Source organism: Suricata suricatta, chromosome 7 (genome assembly GCF_006229205.1).
Source record: "Suricata suricatta isolate VVHF042 chromosome 7, meerkat_22Aug2017_6uvM2_HiC, whole genome shotgun sequence".
Taxonomy (NCBI): Eukaryota; Metazoa; Chordata; class Mammalia; order Carnivora; family Herpestidae; genus Suricata; species Suricata suricatta.
Genome location: NC_043706.1, coordinates 82850937 through 82865786, shown reverse-complemented (window position 1 = coordinate 82865786; position 14850 = coordinate 82850937).

The window sequence follows — 14850 nt, the reverse complement described above, 5'->3', positions numbered from 1 at the left end:
TAAAAAATCATCAAATTATTTGCTGTCATTTAAAACTGGGAGATTTCACTTCTGGTTCTAGATTTTTGACTCCTCTTGAACAATCAGAAGATTTGAGAAGCCTGAGCCAGCAGTCAGTCAAAGCTGGGGACCGTCGGTGACCCCTGCAAATGGGACTCACTCTAGTTTCATTCCCCATCTTGCTCTACTGTCCTCAATCTGCTTGCTCTGTTCACTGATGTCACCTGCCCTGGACAGAAAAACACTGTCGTACCCATGCCCCTATTGCACTTATTCAGTTTAAAAAGGAAAGGCTTTTATATGAACATTCTTAAAAAAAAACTGTGAAAATTCACTTCAAAATGGCACGTTCAATTTTACAAGTAAAGCCAAATGGCCATGTAGAGGCTTTTATGGTTCCTGAGAAGTTCCTGATCAAAATAATACTGAGGTAAGATTATTTTTTGAATTATTCTTGATCCAGACACTTCTCAGCTGAAAGCTAGAAATGCATGCTATACTGGAAATAATCTGACTTTTAGCTGTCAAAATCCTGAGTTATAGACTGTTAATATTTTATTAGTTTTATTTTATCAAAGGCAGGCACAGCCTCTCACGCTGTAACTTAATTTTTCTTTTTCAGAGATCATATGAAGAAATTGTTAAGAAATTTCCCCCTCTGTCTAGCATTAAAGGAGAGGATCTTAGCAAGAGCACTTACTGGCTTCTAACTGTCTCACATCTAAGGTGCCAGCCTCCCCAGGCTTTCCAACAATTTGATTGAATTTAAGCCTGTCTGTCTTTAGCCCTTTTGAAGGCTCTTTTGCTATAGGGGCATAAGAGCCAGGCTGCCCAATTTCTTGATCCCTTTAAACTCAGTCTAATCGGATATAACTCTGATGTTGTAAGGAACCTAGATATATTTGTTAAAGTATAAAAGCTAAAATATGTAAATGTTTTATTTATGATGATCCCATGCGGTGAGCATTACGATAGTGTGACTGACAGAATGACTAGTTAGGCTTTTGGTTTTCAATGAATGATATTTAAAAGTGGAAGAGTGCCTAGCGGACTGAACCTCACGTGGTAGAAACACCTGTGCAGATCTGGAAGCCAGCGCCGTCCCGGAGTGTGACGCTTCCTTTTGCGCAGTTAGACCAGTTACACTTCCAGGTCCCCTCGAGGTGATAGGCTCCTCAGTGGCAGTCACACAAAGCCTCTTATAATATTGCATTTTCTGTTTTATACACATTAATTTACTAGGAGATGGATGTGAATTTTAACACATGTTAGAAATAACAAGTGGAATATAGTTTCTCTTAGGTCTTTTTTTTAACCCTTTAAGGTGTAAAAATAACAACGAACCGTTTGTTACCCACTATGACAGTTACACAAAGGTAAGAAATCACATTTAAATGACTTCCCATTATAACTGAGTATTTTGCTTTGGATTACAGTCTGTTACCTTGAATAAAGAATAAAAGAAATGGCCAGGTATACCATTCAATTATTTTTTTAAAAGTTTTTATTTATTTTTGGCAGATAGAGAGAGAGAGAGAGAGAGAGAGAGAGAGAGAGAGAGAGAGAGTGTGTGTGTGTGTGTGTGTGTGTAAGCGGGGAAGGGGCAGAGAAAGAGGGAGACACAGAATCTGAAGCAGGCTCCAGGCTCTGAGCTGTCAGCACAGAGCCCGACGCGGGGCTCGAACCCACAAACCACGAGATCATGACCTGAGCCAAAGTCAGTCGCTTAACCTACTGAACCACCAGGTGCCCCTATATCATTCAATTATTTAAGGTGTTTCCTAATGTTAAAGAAAATGGAAGGAAAAGTATAATGAAAATAAGTGGTCATTGTGGAAATAATTTTCTTACTAATATACATGATTCTGATATTGCTTCCCCAAAACTCGAGGCTGTTTCTCTTGTATGAAAAATATCTCTTATTAACAATGAAAATATAATTTGTATACTCTGCTTAAATAGTAGATTGATGTATTGTACATGTGAATTTTAACTTTGCATATTGCAAATCATTTAGTGATCAGTTTTAAAATACTTGTGATTAGAAGAGTTTTTTAAAAAATGTTTATTTACTTGTAAGAGAGAGAGAGAGAGAGAGAGTGAGCAGGGGAGGGTCAGAGAGGGAGACGCAGGATCAAAAGCAGGCTCCAGGCTTTGAGCTGTCAGCCCAGACCCCAACGCTGGGCTTGAACTCATGAGCCATGAGATCATGACCTGAGCCGAAGTCAGAGGCTCAACTGGCTGAGTCACTAGGTGACGCCTCAGAAGAGTTTTTTAAAGGCACTGGGTTTCTAATGAAATCTCTGCGAGAAGTGAGCCATCTTAACATTTTTAACACTATGGACTTCAAGGGATCATCTCTACCAGTGTTTCTCAAAGCAGGGGGATTGAGGTCATCTGTTAGGGTTTGCTAACAATTAACCTAAGATCAACGCTGGCGTCCTCAGCAAGTGTCGATGTCCACCTATGTGGCCACCTATCATGAGTGATCCTGAGGAGGGTTTAGGTGTCCAAAACAAAGGTATTGACATACGTTCTCGGTGCATTCATTTGACTTCTGCATATTGTGATTATTAAAATTTATTTGTGCCTGATTGGTTGGATTTGAAGATTATATTAATTAGTTTTAAAGAAAAGAAACCTCTCAAAGTGAGCAAATTGTTCAAAAGCGATTCCTGGAAAGAAATCACAGCTTGAATATGTTACTAATAGCACAAGTGAAAATAAACAAGAAGAGAGAGCTCAAATTTCTAAAACTAACACTGGCTCTTCTTCACCACATTATGTTCTAAAAACAATAACATAATAATAGTATTTTATGTTGATAAAAATAATTGAAATTTTCAAGGAGACTCAAATATAATTACATGAACATTAAGGATGAATCTTATACTAAGTGCTTATTTAGTCCTTCGACATTCGCTACTCAGTAAAAAACCCTCCTAAGTAGCAGGACATTGAAAAACTAAGCATTAGGAAGATGATCATTTATTTAGTAATGTTTTGGGTCATATGCTAATTCAGTACTTTCTAATATTTAATCAACTGTAGTAAAGGTGTAGAAGACAATTTTAAGCTTTCTTAATAAGGAAGGGCAAAATGCCATGTACAATTAGGGAAATATTTATTTTTTCCTAATTTAAAAAGTAGTTGAAATATTATAAGAGAATTAATATGGAGACAAATTAAAACCCATTCCTTGTTAGAAAATTCTGTTGGGAAATGCCTGGGAAACACTGATAAAGAAATTGTTAAAATATATTTCATGTGGTTGGAGAAGTTTGCTGTACAGATGGAGAAACATATGGGTTTTTCTAACATCCAGAGTATGGTACTTGCTAGATTATATTTCTTTTTGTGAACGATCTAAAGAAGGTGTTCTGGGGTGCTTGGGCGGCTCAGTCAGCTAAGCCTCTGCCTCTTGATTTCGGTTCTGGTCTTGATCTTACGGTTCTGAGTTTGAGCCTGGTGTCAGGCTCCGGGCTTAGTGAGCCTGGTTGCAGTTCTCTCTCTTCCTCTCTCTCGGCCCCTTCCCCACTTTCTCTGTCTCTCTCTCAAAATAAATAGATAAACTTAAAACAAAGAAGATGTCCTATAAGAGATGTAATCTCAATATAATAAGCTGATTAAAAGAATGAACTACAACTACTTTATGGACAAAGTATATACATATAACCACTGGTAAAACTGCTTATTTATTTGGAATTATAATTAAGATTCCTGGCTGTTGTTTTAAAGATAATTTGATAACTGAAATTCATTCATTCTATTACTTGCAAAGAGGACTTTGCAAACAAAATTGCACCATTTTCAACATTATAAATATAGTTCATTTTGTAAAAATAAGATTTTTAACAGTAGGACTCTTTATTTTTTTTTTAACACAATAGGAATGACCATGAAAGTCTTTTTTCAACCACAGTAATTTTTTAGTTGTCTCAGGCAAGTACTTAAAGGAGTTGACAGTTTTAAAAAAGGATACTTTTTTTTTTCTTTTAAAAAGACAAATGTTCCAAATTGCTGACCTTTTCAGAGATGAGGAGGTATACCACTACCTGGAAGATGGGGATTTTTTTTGTTTTTCTTGTTTTTTTTAAGAAAGCACATAATCTGTCTCTTCAAGTTAAAGGCAATATTTTAACAATAAGCGAGAAAATGAATTCTCTTTCAAAGAACCTCCTGTTACGAAAAGAGAATTTTGATAATGGGTACTCGGAGATGTTCTCATCATTATGTAGCTTTGTTGACAAAAATAATTGTAAGAGTATAACCTATAAACTCTAAAGATTGTTTACCTGGAAACAGAATTTTCTAATCTTTAAAATTTACTCAAGATGAAGAGGTTTTTGTAGATTTTATATCTCTGTTTGAAACAGAACATTATGTCTGTTGTTTTGTAAGCTTTAATTGACATCAGGAAAGGTAAAACTTTGCTGGTTCAATTTCATAATTATCCACTGTGATGGACAAGATAAAAAAAACATCATGCTTTAGCAGAAGCAGCCAGTGAAATCCTTTTTCTGTTTGAGTCTATGTATTTATGTACAATATCTTTTCTAGGTATAAATACCACTTAACCAAGTATGGAAATGACTGAATGTATAAACCAGACCTCAGAATAAGTGTATCACAGTATTTTATGCAAATATTAATAAGAATGATTTCTAAATATTCTCTAAGTGAGGCATGTGTTCACATTTTTCTTTTCGATCTTTTGAGTTCAGGATAAAGATGTCTGGACGTCACAACCTATGTTTGCCTCCTGTTTCAGATGCCCTAGAACTGAGCTACCATGAGGGAGGAGACTTCATCCTAGGAGGAGAACCTACCTTCCACGTAAGCCTCAGCAGTAGCTCATTTCAAGGCAGAAGGTCAAATATTTCTATGTGCTATTGATTCTCTACTTGTACCTTTGGTCTAAAAAAAAAACCCACTATCCTGCCTTTTAAAAAGAAATTGAAGTGTAACATGTTTACATTTGCCCCTCTTTTCTTCTCAAAGCAAAACCCCTCTACTTTTGCACTGACCCTGTCTCCACTGTCTTCACCACACCCCCGTCCCTCATCAGTTTCTCTCTTTCATTTTCTCTCTGTCTTCAAGCACTCTTGGTTCTTTCCTATTTTGAAAACAAAGACACCAACAAACTTTCACCTATCTTGTACTGTACTTTAGTTAACATTTATCTTGTATTCCCTTATTTCCATGGCATCCAAAAATAGGGAATCTATTTTCTGTTCAAGATTTTTCTTCACGTACTCGTTTTTCACATCCCTTGAAAATATACCCTCCATTGTTTATACTCGAAGATTTTCTCTTCTCTTAAAGGTCACTAATGCCTAACTGAAAATTAAATGCCATTTTTCTTATTTGAATTCTCCATGGCCTGTCTGCAGCATTTCACACATTAAAACCTTCCTCACCCTCCTTTTGGAACATGGAACATCAGTTCCATGACGTTATAACATCTTGCTTCTTTACAATTCCTTGACATTCTTTGTCCAGATCTCCAAGATTCCAAGTGTCAATATTCAGTCCTCTCTAGTTCCTGTTTTCTGGATCAAAGAGGGATCTTTTCTTTATATAGACAGTTTTAAAAAATTTCCCATGAAGAATTTGTCTTATCCTCTGATTCAGTCACGAAACTGTCAGGAAACTAAATTTATCCCCAGATTACCCATAGGAAGAGACTTACAGAGATGTGGGGAGTGTGGGGCTCAGACTAGAGGTTGTGTGGTACCCACACAGTAATGCTTTCAGGAAATTCTCTTTACCTCAAGGCCTGAAGGAAAAGGACAGACGCAAACTTCTATGAAAGTAGGGGGCCTGCAACCCGGCAGGAGGTAACTGCTAAGAGCAAGCTGTACTTGTGGAGGGACGCAGCTACTGTCAGAAATCAGACTTGGAAGAAGGGAAGAGGCAGAGAAGAAGCAAGGAAGAAATACCCTGACCACTTCCTACTCTTACCACCCCCACATGCCCCCGTAACTTCCTGTCTCTGCCCTGTATATCCCAAACCCAGTTTGAAGCTGGCTGGCAAGTGAGGCAGGATATGGTGTACAGAGATCAGCTTTCTGAGGCACAGAGTCAGCAGAGGAGAGCAGAGACTCATCTGATCTGGGGAGGGGAGGGATGAGAGCCAGCACATCATCTCTGTGCTAGTAACTGCATGTTTTTTCAGTTAGATTTCTCATCTAAACCTAATTTCCAGGTCAACAGTCTATTAGCTATTTCCACGATTTTCCTGCTATCCCGTCAAACACATTATGTCTAAAAACAAACACCATCTCCTTTATCTAAACCTGTCCCTGAAATGCTTTACATTTCAAGCAATACAATGCTTGCTCTGTAATTTTCTCTGACCTGTATCTTAGTTCCACCACTCTAATTCCAGGGCCGTATTCCACTTCTACCTTAATTCTGAGACTTACTGTTACTTTAAATCACATTTTTGGAAATGTATTGCCTTATATTGTCTCCAATACTCATTTCATCTTTCTTTTCCTATTACCCATATCCCTGGGGATTGAAGTTCTGTCCTAGTGGCTGGACTGTGGTGACCTGTTGATAGTCTTCTGAGCAGCTGTTGTTTCTCTGGTCTGCTAGTTCTCTAAAGATCTCCTATTCTTGGAGTCCCCGCTGTCCTTCCTGCAAAGCCCATCTCTTAGGATGTTTTCTGGGTAGGACTTTCACAATGCTGACTGCCTGTCTGGGCGCCCCCTTGTGGCTAGTGTTAGTCTCCAGACCCAGTGCTCATTCTATTAGACCAGCTTTCTCTTCTGTCCACATCTGCACTCCCTAGAGCCAGCCTCAGTCCTGCAAGCCAATCTAATACTGGGTGTTAGTCCTTTCCAATTGGAGGAGTTAACTGGGGTATTCACAGTTATGGAATGACCGTGATCTGTACTAAGGTAGATGGTGAGTTCTTAGCTCCAGTTTACTAAGCCAGAGAGCTTTACCATTTACTTTTCTAATTAAAAAAATACAACTTAATTACAAAAATCTGGTTGATATAAAAAAAAAAGCAAATCAAACCCAATTATATGTATAATATTAACACCTAGAAACAAAAATTAGTAATATTTGGGATATTTGTGACTACCTTAAATATATGTAGTCCTGTATATTATAATATATCATTTAATATACATATATAGGTAAAGGGTTATATAATGTTTTGTATAATTTTAAGAATACTAAATATATACACAATATATTCATAAATGTATATAGATAAAATATGTATAGATAAGGATAAATATATGTATAGATAGATATATGTATAGTTATACTATATGTACAGATATGTGGTACTAGTTTTGTACCCAATTTCTTTAACTTAACATTTTTATGAACATGTAACCAGTATTCATACTTAATACTTTGGGGAAATATGATTTTATTGGCTATATAACATTGCAGGCAAGAATATTCCATAATGCATTTTGTCACATGGTTGAATGCTTATATTGTTTCCTATAGCATATATGTTTGTTAAACATCAGATTTTTTCCCTTTAGGACAGAATTTTCAAAGTGGAATTACTGATCCCAAGGCAATTACGTTTATACAAAGGCTCTTGATACATAAGGCCAGGTGTCATCTTGACAAGATGCACCAGTACATTCCTCCACCAGCAGTATCTGTGCACACGTTCCAGGGCCCCACTCTTGTCACACCCTCTTTTGAGGTTTATTTATTTATTTTGAAAGAGGGAGTGAGAGCACATGTGAGTGAGCAGGGAAGGAGCAGAGATAGAGAAGGAGAAAGAGAATTCCAAACAAGTTCCATACTGTCAGCTCAGAGCCCAATTCAGGACTCGAACTCACAAGCCATGAGATCATAACTTGAGTCAAAATCATGAGTCAGATGCTTAACTGACTGAATCACCCAGGTTCCCCATCACATACTTTTTATGATGAATATTTTGTGTTTAAAAAATTTCTCATTGTAATGAACACAGAGTGTTACATGCAAGTGATGAATCACTAAATTCTACTCCTGAAACTAATACTACACTATATGTTAACTAACTGGAATTTAAAGAAAAACTTGAAACAACAACAACAACAACATCAAAAATTCCTCCTTTGTGAGGCCCAGATTTTATTATTGTTTAAATGACTTTTTTTTTGATTTACCATGAAGAACAGGAAATATTTTAAAGAAACTGCAATCCTTCTTCTGTCTCCCAGTCAGAACATAACAGAGGACATCTTACCTTTCCTCATCTCCTCTCGAACTTATACTCTATAGACTTGTATTGTCTGTTTACTTCACAAACAAGAAGTTAGGGAGGTTTGGATTTACCTCCCAGAAAGATAGGAAATGATGAGTGAGTGGCTGAAAGAAGAACCAAGCACCAGCACTGTAAAAAGTACCCAGGAAGCTTCCTGGACTCGAGTACAGCAGCGCTCATGAGGTTAATGGTGTGCTAGATGGTTAGAGGGTACAATTGGAGGCCATATCTGACAAGGAAGGAATTTCGCTCACAGCATGTGACGCTAGCAAACTCCCTCCCCCCACCGCCAACCTTCTTTCGTTCAGTGGCAAAACATGGAGAAGAACAGACAAGTTTTAATTTCTTTGCAAAGTTACTTAAAGCTATGTTGAGCTTCCCTCACCATAACATCTCTGTTTGATGAATGTGATTCTGGTCAATTAGAAAATGCAGCACTATAAAGTTGTGTAGTACTCTTCTTAATTTTGAGAACTGAAGTGTGAAATTCTGCAAAGAGTGACATTGAAGGTATATAATGCTGTCCTGTTTTGGGAAGTATCTCAGTAAACCTATTTCTAATGTTACCCATAAAAAAGTAAAGCCGTTCTCCATGAAGCTTCACTTCCATTTATCAGCCATTCCCTCTTAAGCAGAAGAGGATCGTGAAGATATATATGTATGAATTGCTATCTCACTCTTTTAAAGACAATGAATCCTTCATGTGAGAGTTTATAGTATGAGCTGTATTGTCTCTGTGACAAATGAAAGGTACAACAATAGCAGTAAATATTTATCTTAGTCAGAATAAAAGCTCAGAAATACTCTTTTTGGGTTGTTAATTTCCATCTTTCCCTGTCATTAGCTTTGTACTACTTCTTGTCAATTTCACACCAGGGAAACAGTGCGAAACAAATGGAGAAGAGTTTTTGGCATCCTCTCTCCCTTAAAAAAAAAAAAGAAAAAAAAAGGAATCCCAACTGCAAATAGCATTTAAATCAAGATTATAGTTGCAGCTTCTGATATTAAGGAATGTTTTCTGGGGCACCTGAGTGTCTCAGTCAGTTACACATCAGACTTTGGTTCAGGTCATGATATCACAGTTTGTGAGTTCAAGCCCCTTATCGGGCTCTGGGCTGACAGCTCAGAGCCTGGAGCCTGCTTCGGATTCTGGGTCTCTCTTTCTCTCTCTCTGCCCCTCCCCAACTCACACTGTGTCTCTCTCTGCCTCTCAAAACAATAAATAAACATTAAACAAATATTTTCTGAGTTGGAGACTGAAAGCATGGATTTAATCAAAAGCTTCTTCTCTTATCAATTTCTATTTTTATAAGCATTTGCTATTTTTCAAAGATGAGTTATTAAATTCCCCTGATTTGTATTTTAAGTGTGAAAACTGTTATCTTGAAAATGAACATTTCAGAAAGAATCTATACATAATATAAAACCCTTTCCATCAGTTTTTTGTCCCATGTGCTGTGAATTATGTCCTTCTTGAATTCATAATTAGAAGGAGGAGCAGATGGCTGAGACATAATGTAAAATTATGTACCCATTAAATAATAGCTTATGTATTTCCAGTGACTACTTTTTATAGTGGGGTTAGCCAAACACATAAGAGGTGAATTTTTTTTTTAAAGATGAAACCAATGTATATATTCTCCTCTAGGCAAACTCGCTATATATAAATCAGAATCACTTCACAGCTAAGCTTCAAATCACTATGTGTTAACTCCATGGGATTTGTGTTCCAGATCCTTTTCATAGATATTGTAATATAGACACTTTTGGAACAAGAGTTCTTATGCTACCATCAGCAATTTTATCCTTTCCACTTTATTTTCAAACTGTTCCTCTATGAAAATTATTTTCAAAGGCATTTGACCTACTTTATAGCTATTTTACTGTTACTTCTAAAAAAGATACATTTGGGCATGTGCCCTTTAGGTTGTGGATAGAGGCAGGTGAGCCAACCCATCATTTAGTGATTCTGTTTTAATTCTACTCAGAGGGCCCCATGCGAGTTACCCAGTGTCAGAGGTGCGCCTCTCTTAGCATTATCCACACATTTCCAGCCACACCATTAGATGCAGGTCAGTGATTCATTCATTCTCATACACTCGTTGAACACCTGTGCTTACCAAGCACTTTCGTTTTCTCTCAATGTGTGTTTTGGGATCCTGCTAGCTGTTGGTGGAAAAAAGCATTCTAATTTTTTGGGAAATGAGGTCTGAGGATAGTCAAGTACAATGTTTTAAAGACAACATTATTATGTCTTTAATATTCAACTTTCAGTTGGCAGAACTGTTCAGCTAAATATATATGACTGTGGCATTATAGAGGCTATATCCCTGGGAGGAAGGTTGTGGAGTGAGTTCTACTCTTTGAGTTCAGATCTCAGATCTACAGATATTTGGTACTTAATGTAGTTCTACATTTTCTCTGCTTAAAATCTTCTTTTAGAGAAACTGTAGGGCCTCATGGTGACTGAATAAGGTTGAAATAATAATGAATTCCATTTTCATTCTTGCTTTGTGTTTTCATGTTAGTTAATGTGCAATTTTTAAGAGTCTTTGTCTAAAAGAAATGGATGTTTGTATTATAGAACAACAACTTCTTGGAAATTCTGGAAATATCTGCTTTGGCATTGAGTGAAATAAAATACAGATGCATAAACCTATAGTCAAATATTATGTTAACAAAAAGAGGTTGCTTAAAATGCTTATGGGCATAATTAATCTTTTATTAACTGGGAAACCAGATATTCTTTGTAATGATTTTTTTAAAAAAATATTGCATGTCCTTTGGATAATATTTCTGGATTACTTTCATGCAAACAGTGAAAGCAATACAAAGAAGAGAGTGATGTTATGTTTGCAATAAACCTGGTTGGGCCTCATTGGTATTCCTAGTTGTAACAATCCTTACCTTTTTTTAGGACCAGCTACTTAATGAATCAGCTCTGAAAGTAGCAAGCAGATATATGCCTGGAGGGCCTCCAAACTGGCCTCAGTCCAGACCTAATTATCATCAAGGATTTCAGTGTTTAAAGAACAACCAGAAGTTTAGGAGGTATGAATACTAGCAGGATTAGGATCCCACTCTATATCCTTTTAGATTCAGAATCTTAACTTTGTTCTAAGGCTTTTCTTCTACAGTCCCAGACATCTGGGTTGACCATACCGTGCATCTAAGACCTGGGTTGATCCTAGGAAACATGTTAAGATTTTAGATCAGGATTCTCTCCTCCCAGACTTCTGGGGGTACCCTGCTTGAAAAATAGGATAATAGGAGCACCTCGGTGGCTCAGTCGGTTGAGCATCCGACTTCAGTTCAGGTCATGATCTCACGGTTCATGAGTTTGAGCCTTGCATCAAGCTCTATGCTGACTGGTAGCTCAGAGCCTGGAGGCTGCTTCAGATTCTGTGTCTCTTTCTCTCTGCCCCTCCCCTGTTCTCTCCCTGTCTCTCAAAAATAAATAAAATGTAAAGAAAAAATTTTAAGTAGGCTAATAAATAAATAATTTATATTTATTAAATATCTAAATAGGAGATGCTGGTGATAACAACATGTGTGACAACACATCCATTTATTTTTCTTCCAGATGGTCATCGTTTTCATATGAAAATTACCCCTCTGAATGATACTACTTTTGTGTTTGATCCTAGGAGTTGGCTCAAGTGTTTAAAAGACCCTTAGAAAGCACTCAGGCATCAAGGATGGAGAGGCATCCCACCGACCAGCAGTAAAAATTAGAGTTCATGTGGACATGTGAATCCACAAAAAAAAGTTAATAATGATTAATACTCATTATTTTGGTTCTGTAAAGGCAAAAATTTTCAGTTAACTATTGTAGTATGTAAGACTATTGCATGTATGTACTATTCCATATATCAGAATGGTGAAGGTACATATTATATATAAAAATGTATCTATATTATATATAACATATTATATACACACATATATAGATATATATGTATAATAGACTCTTCCATTCCAGTCAACCTTCCCATTCATTCATTATAAATAGAATACAGAGATAATGTTTTAGAACATTTTTATGCCTTGTGATAATGTTTTGAGCATTTTTAAATCTGCTAATTAGATTAAGATTCTGTGATTTTTTTCTTTTTGGTTTTACACCTTAATTTTTTATGTACATATATAAATTATGTATAATATAATCTACCTATGTACATTTGACTATATATTGAACATATGCTAAATATATATATGTATATTTATCTCCAGAAATTTCTCTTCAATCACTTGGAAATTGATAGTATCTTTTTCTCACATTCATTGCTTCTGATCAACTACAACTAAATACAGTAAATTGACCATAATAAAATTGAATCTTATCTTCCTTTTTAAAAATTTAATTTAATCAAATCAAATCAAATTAAATTTTAGAGAGAGCACAAAGGGGGAAAGGGACACAAGGAAAGAGAGAAAGAATTCTGAGCAGGCTTCATGCCCAGTGTGGAGTCCAACTTGGAGCGGGATCCCATGATCTTAGGACCATGTTCTGAGCTGAAATCAAGAGTCCGACACTCAACTGACTGATCCACCTAGGTGCTCCTTACTTCCTTTTTAATGTTTAACAAGTTAATGTGGTAATTCATAAAAATTCTAATCTAGGACAGACATCATTATATGATAGGAAATTATGTGTTAACTATGTTATTAGAAAGTTTTTCTCTCTCAATATCTAAAAGATTAAATTCTTCTGGAATATTGTTGAATACCGAAGGGAATTTTGACAGTGGTCTCAGGGAAGTACCCGAAATTCAGACAAATTTAAATCACCTTACATCAGAAACACCTCAGAATGTGTAGTTAAAACAAAAGAACTTTATCAAGAGATTGATTTCAGAATGGAAACATAGGTTTCCATAGGAACTTTACATAGGTTAAGAAAAGGGGCTACTTATTTATATGGTTCTAGAAAATGTGGATTTATAGAATATGCCCATTTCAAAAAGACAATAATAGTTTCTATTAGAAACAGACTACTAAAATTAACTGTGTAATCTAAGGACTTGACTTTCTCCCTGAGAATTCTTGACTTTCTGACTTTCCCAGAATTTAGCAATACCGATTTCTGGCTTTCTTCCTTGTACTGAGCGCCACGTCAGCATATTCTCAACATCCTTCCTCAACATCTAGGTCCAAAGGCATAAGTCCCCAAAACCTGTCTTCTCAGTTGGAGTTTTAGTTTCAAGGCTTATTTCTTCTTTAGAAGATGTGGGTTTATTCAAGTGCTAATCACTATCAAAATACATGACACTACTTAAATTTGTTTTGTAAGAATTAAATATAAATGAAATTCAAAGGACATTTTTAAAACCATGCAAAGATTTAAAAAAAGCAATGTACCATGAGCACTTGCGTATCCACCACCCACTTTACCAAAAACCAAAAACCAAAAAACAAAAACCATTTCTTTGAGGTCACAGGTGTTTCTCTCTGTCTTTATCCGGCTTTTTCCACCTCTCAGAACGTAATGACCTTAAAATCAAGATTTATTATTCCCTTGTTTTTCTATATGGCTTATATTTATGCTTGTATCCCCAAACAATATATTGTTTAGGTTAATAATTTTGAAGTTTAGGTGATTCAATTGCATCATACTGTATCTATTACTCTACGATTGTTTTTGTCATCCAAAATTATTTTCTTAAGATCTACTCATGTGACTGTATGTAGCCACAATTTGTTCATTTTCTCTGCTGTATCAGGTTCCATTTGCAACCATTTATTTTTCAGATTCTACTGTCAATGGATACATGACATTTTGACAAGGTAATTTCTTTTGTGTCCACTTTCATAAACAGGACTTTTTTATTTTCATTTATTTCATATCCACAAACACTAAGTCATGGAATTTTGAGCATTTTAAAATTATCACGTAACTTCCCTCTCTAATATAACACCCTCCCTGATTCCTTTTTGTCCTGAGCCTACTTCTGTTCCGGGGACATGCTTGACTCCCCTCATCAGATACCGCTCCAAGGCATGCTGCGGGAGAGGATTGAGGCAGAGAAAGGATGCTGGTTGGGAATGAGTTTGGGCAATCTATTGATAATAGTAACTTTTAAAAGAGTAAAATTTCATCTTTATCAAAATGTTCAGCTTTTCCAGTTCCACCACATAGTATTTTAAAATAAATGAAATGCCTCGGTGATAAGCCATTTCAATTCACTTCATCTGACGCCCTTTCCATAGATAAACACGCAAAACCTAGGTGTTACCATCTAATTTCCTGTGGGTTGATTTGCTGGGCTGGGAGTACCTGGGTTTTGTTCTTTTTATCACTTCTATTTAATGGAGAAAATTGCTATTGCCACCAAAGGAGAAGGACAATCAAGCAGCCTTTTCCTTCTCTATTTTCAATGATTTTGTGAGAACGGAGTTAATCCCCCTGGGATGATAACACTTTATAAAATGTGTAAGAGCCTACTGTGAATCAGGGAGATGCAGTGCCGTCTGGGGAGGAAATGGAAGGAAATTTATGTGGGAGATTACAAAAGGGTCTGAGATTTCAGCCAAAAACAAAAACAAAAACAAAAACTGAGGAAGTAATTAACCTCACGGAGAGATAGCTTGGCTCATATCATAAGGCTTTATTG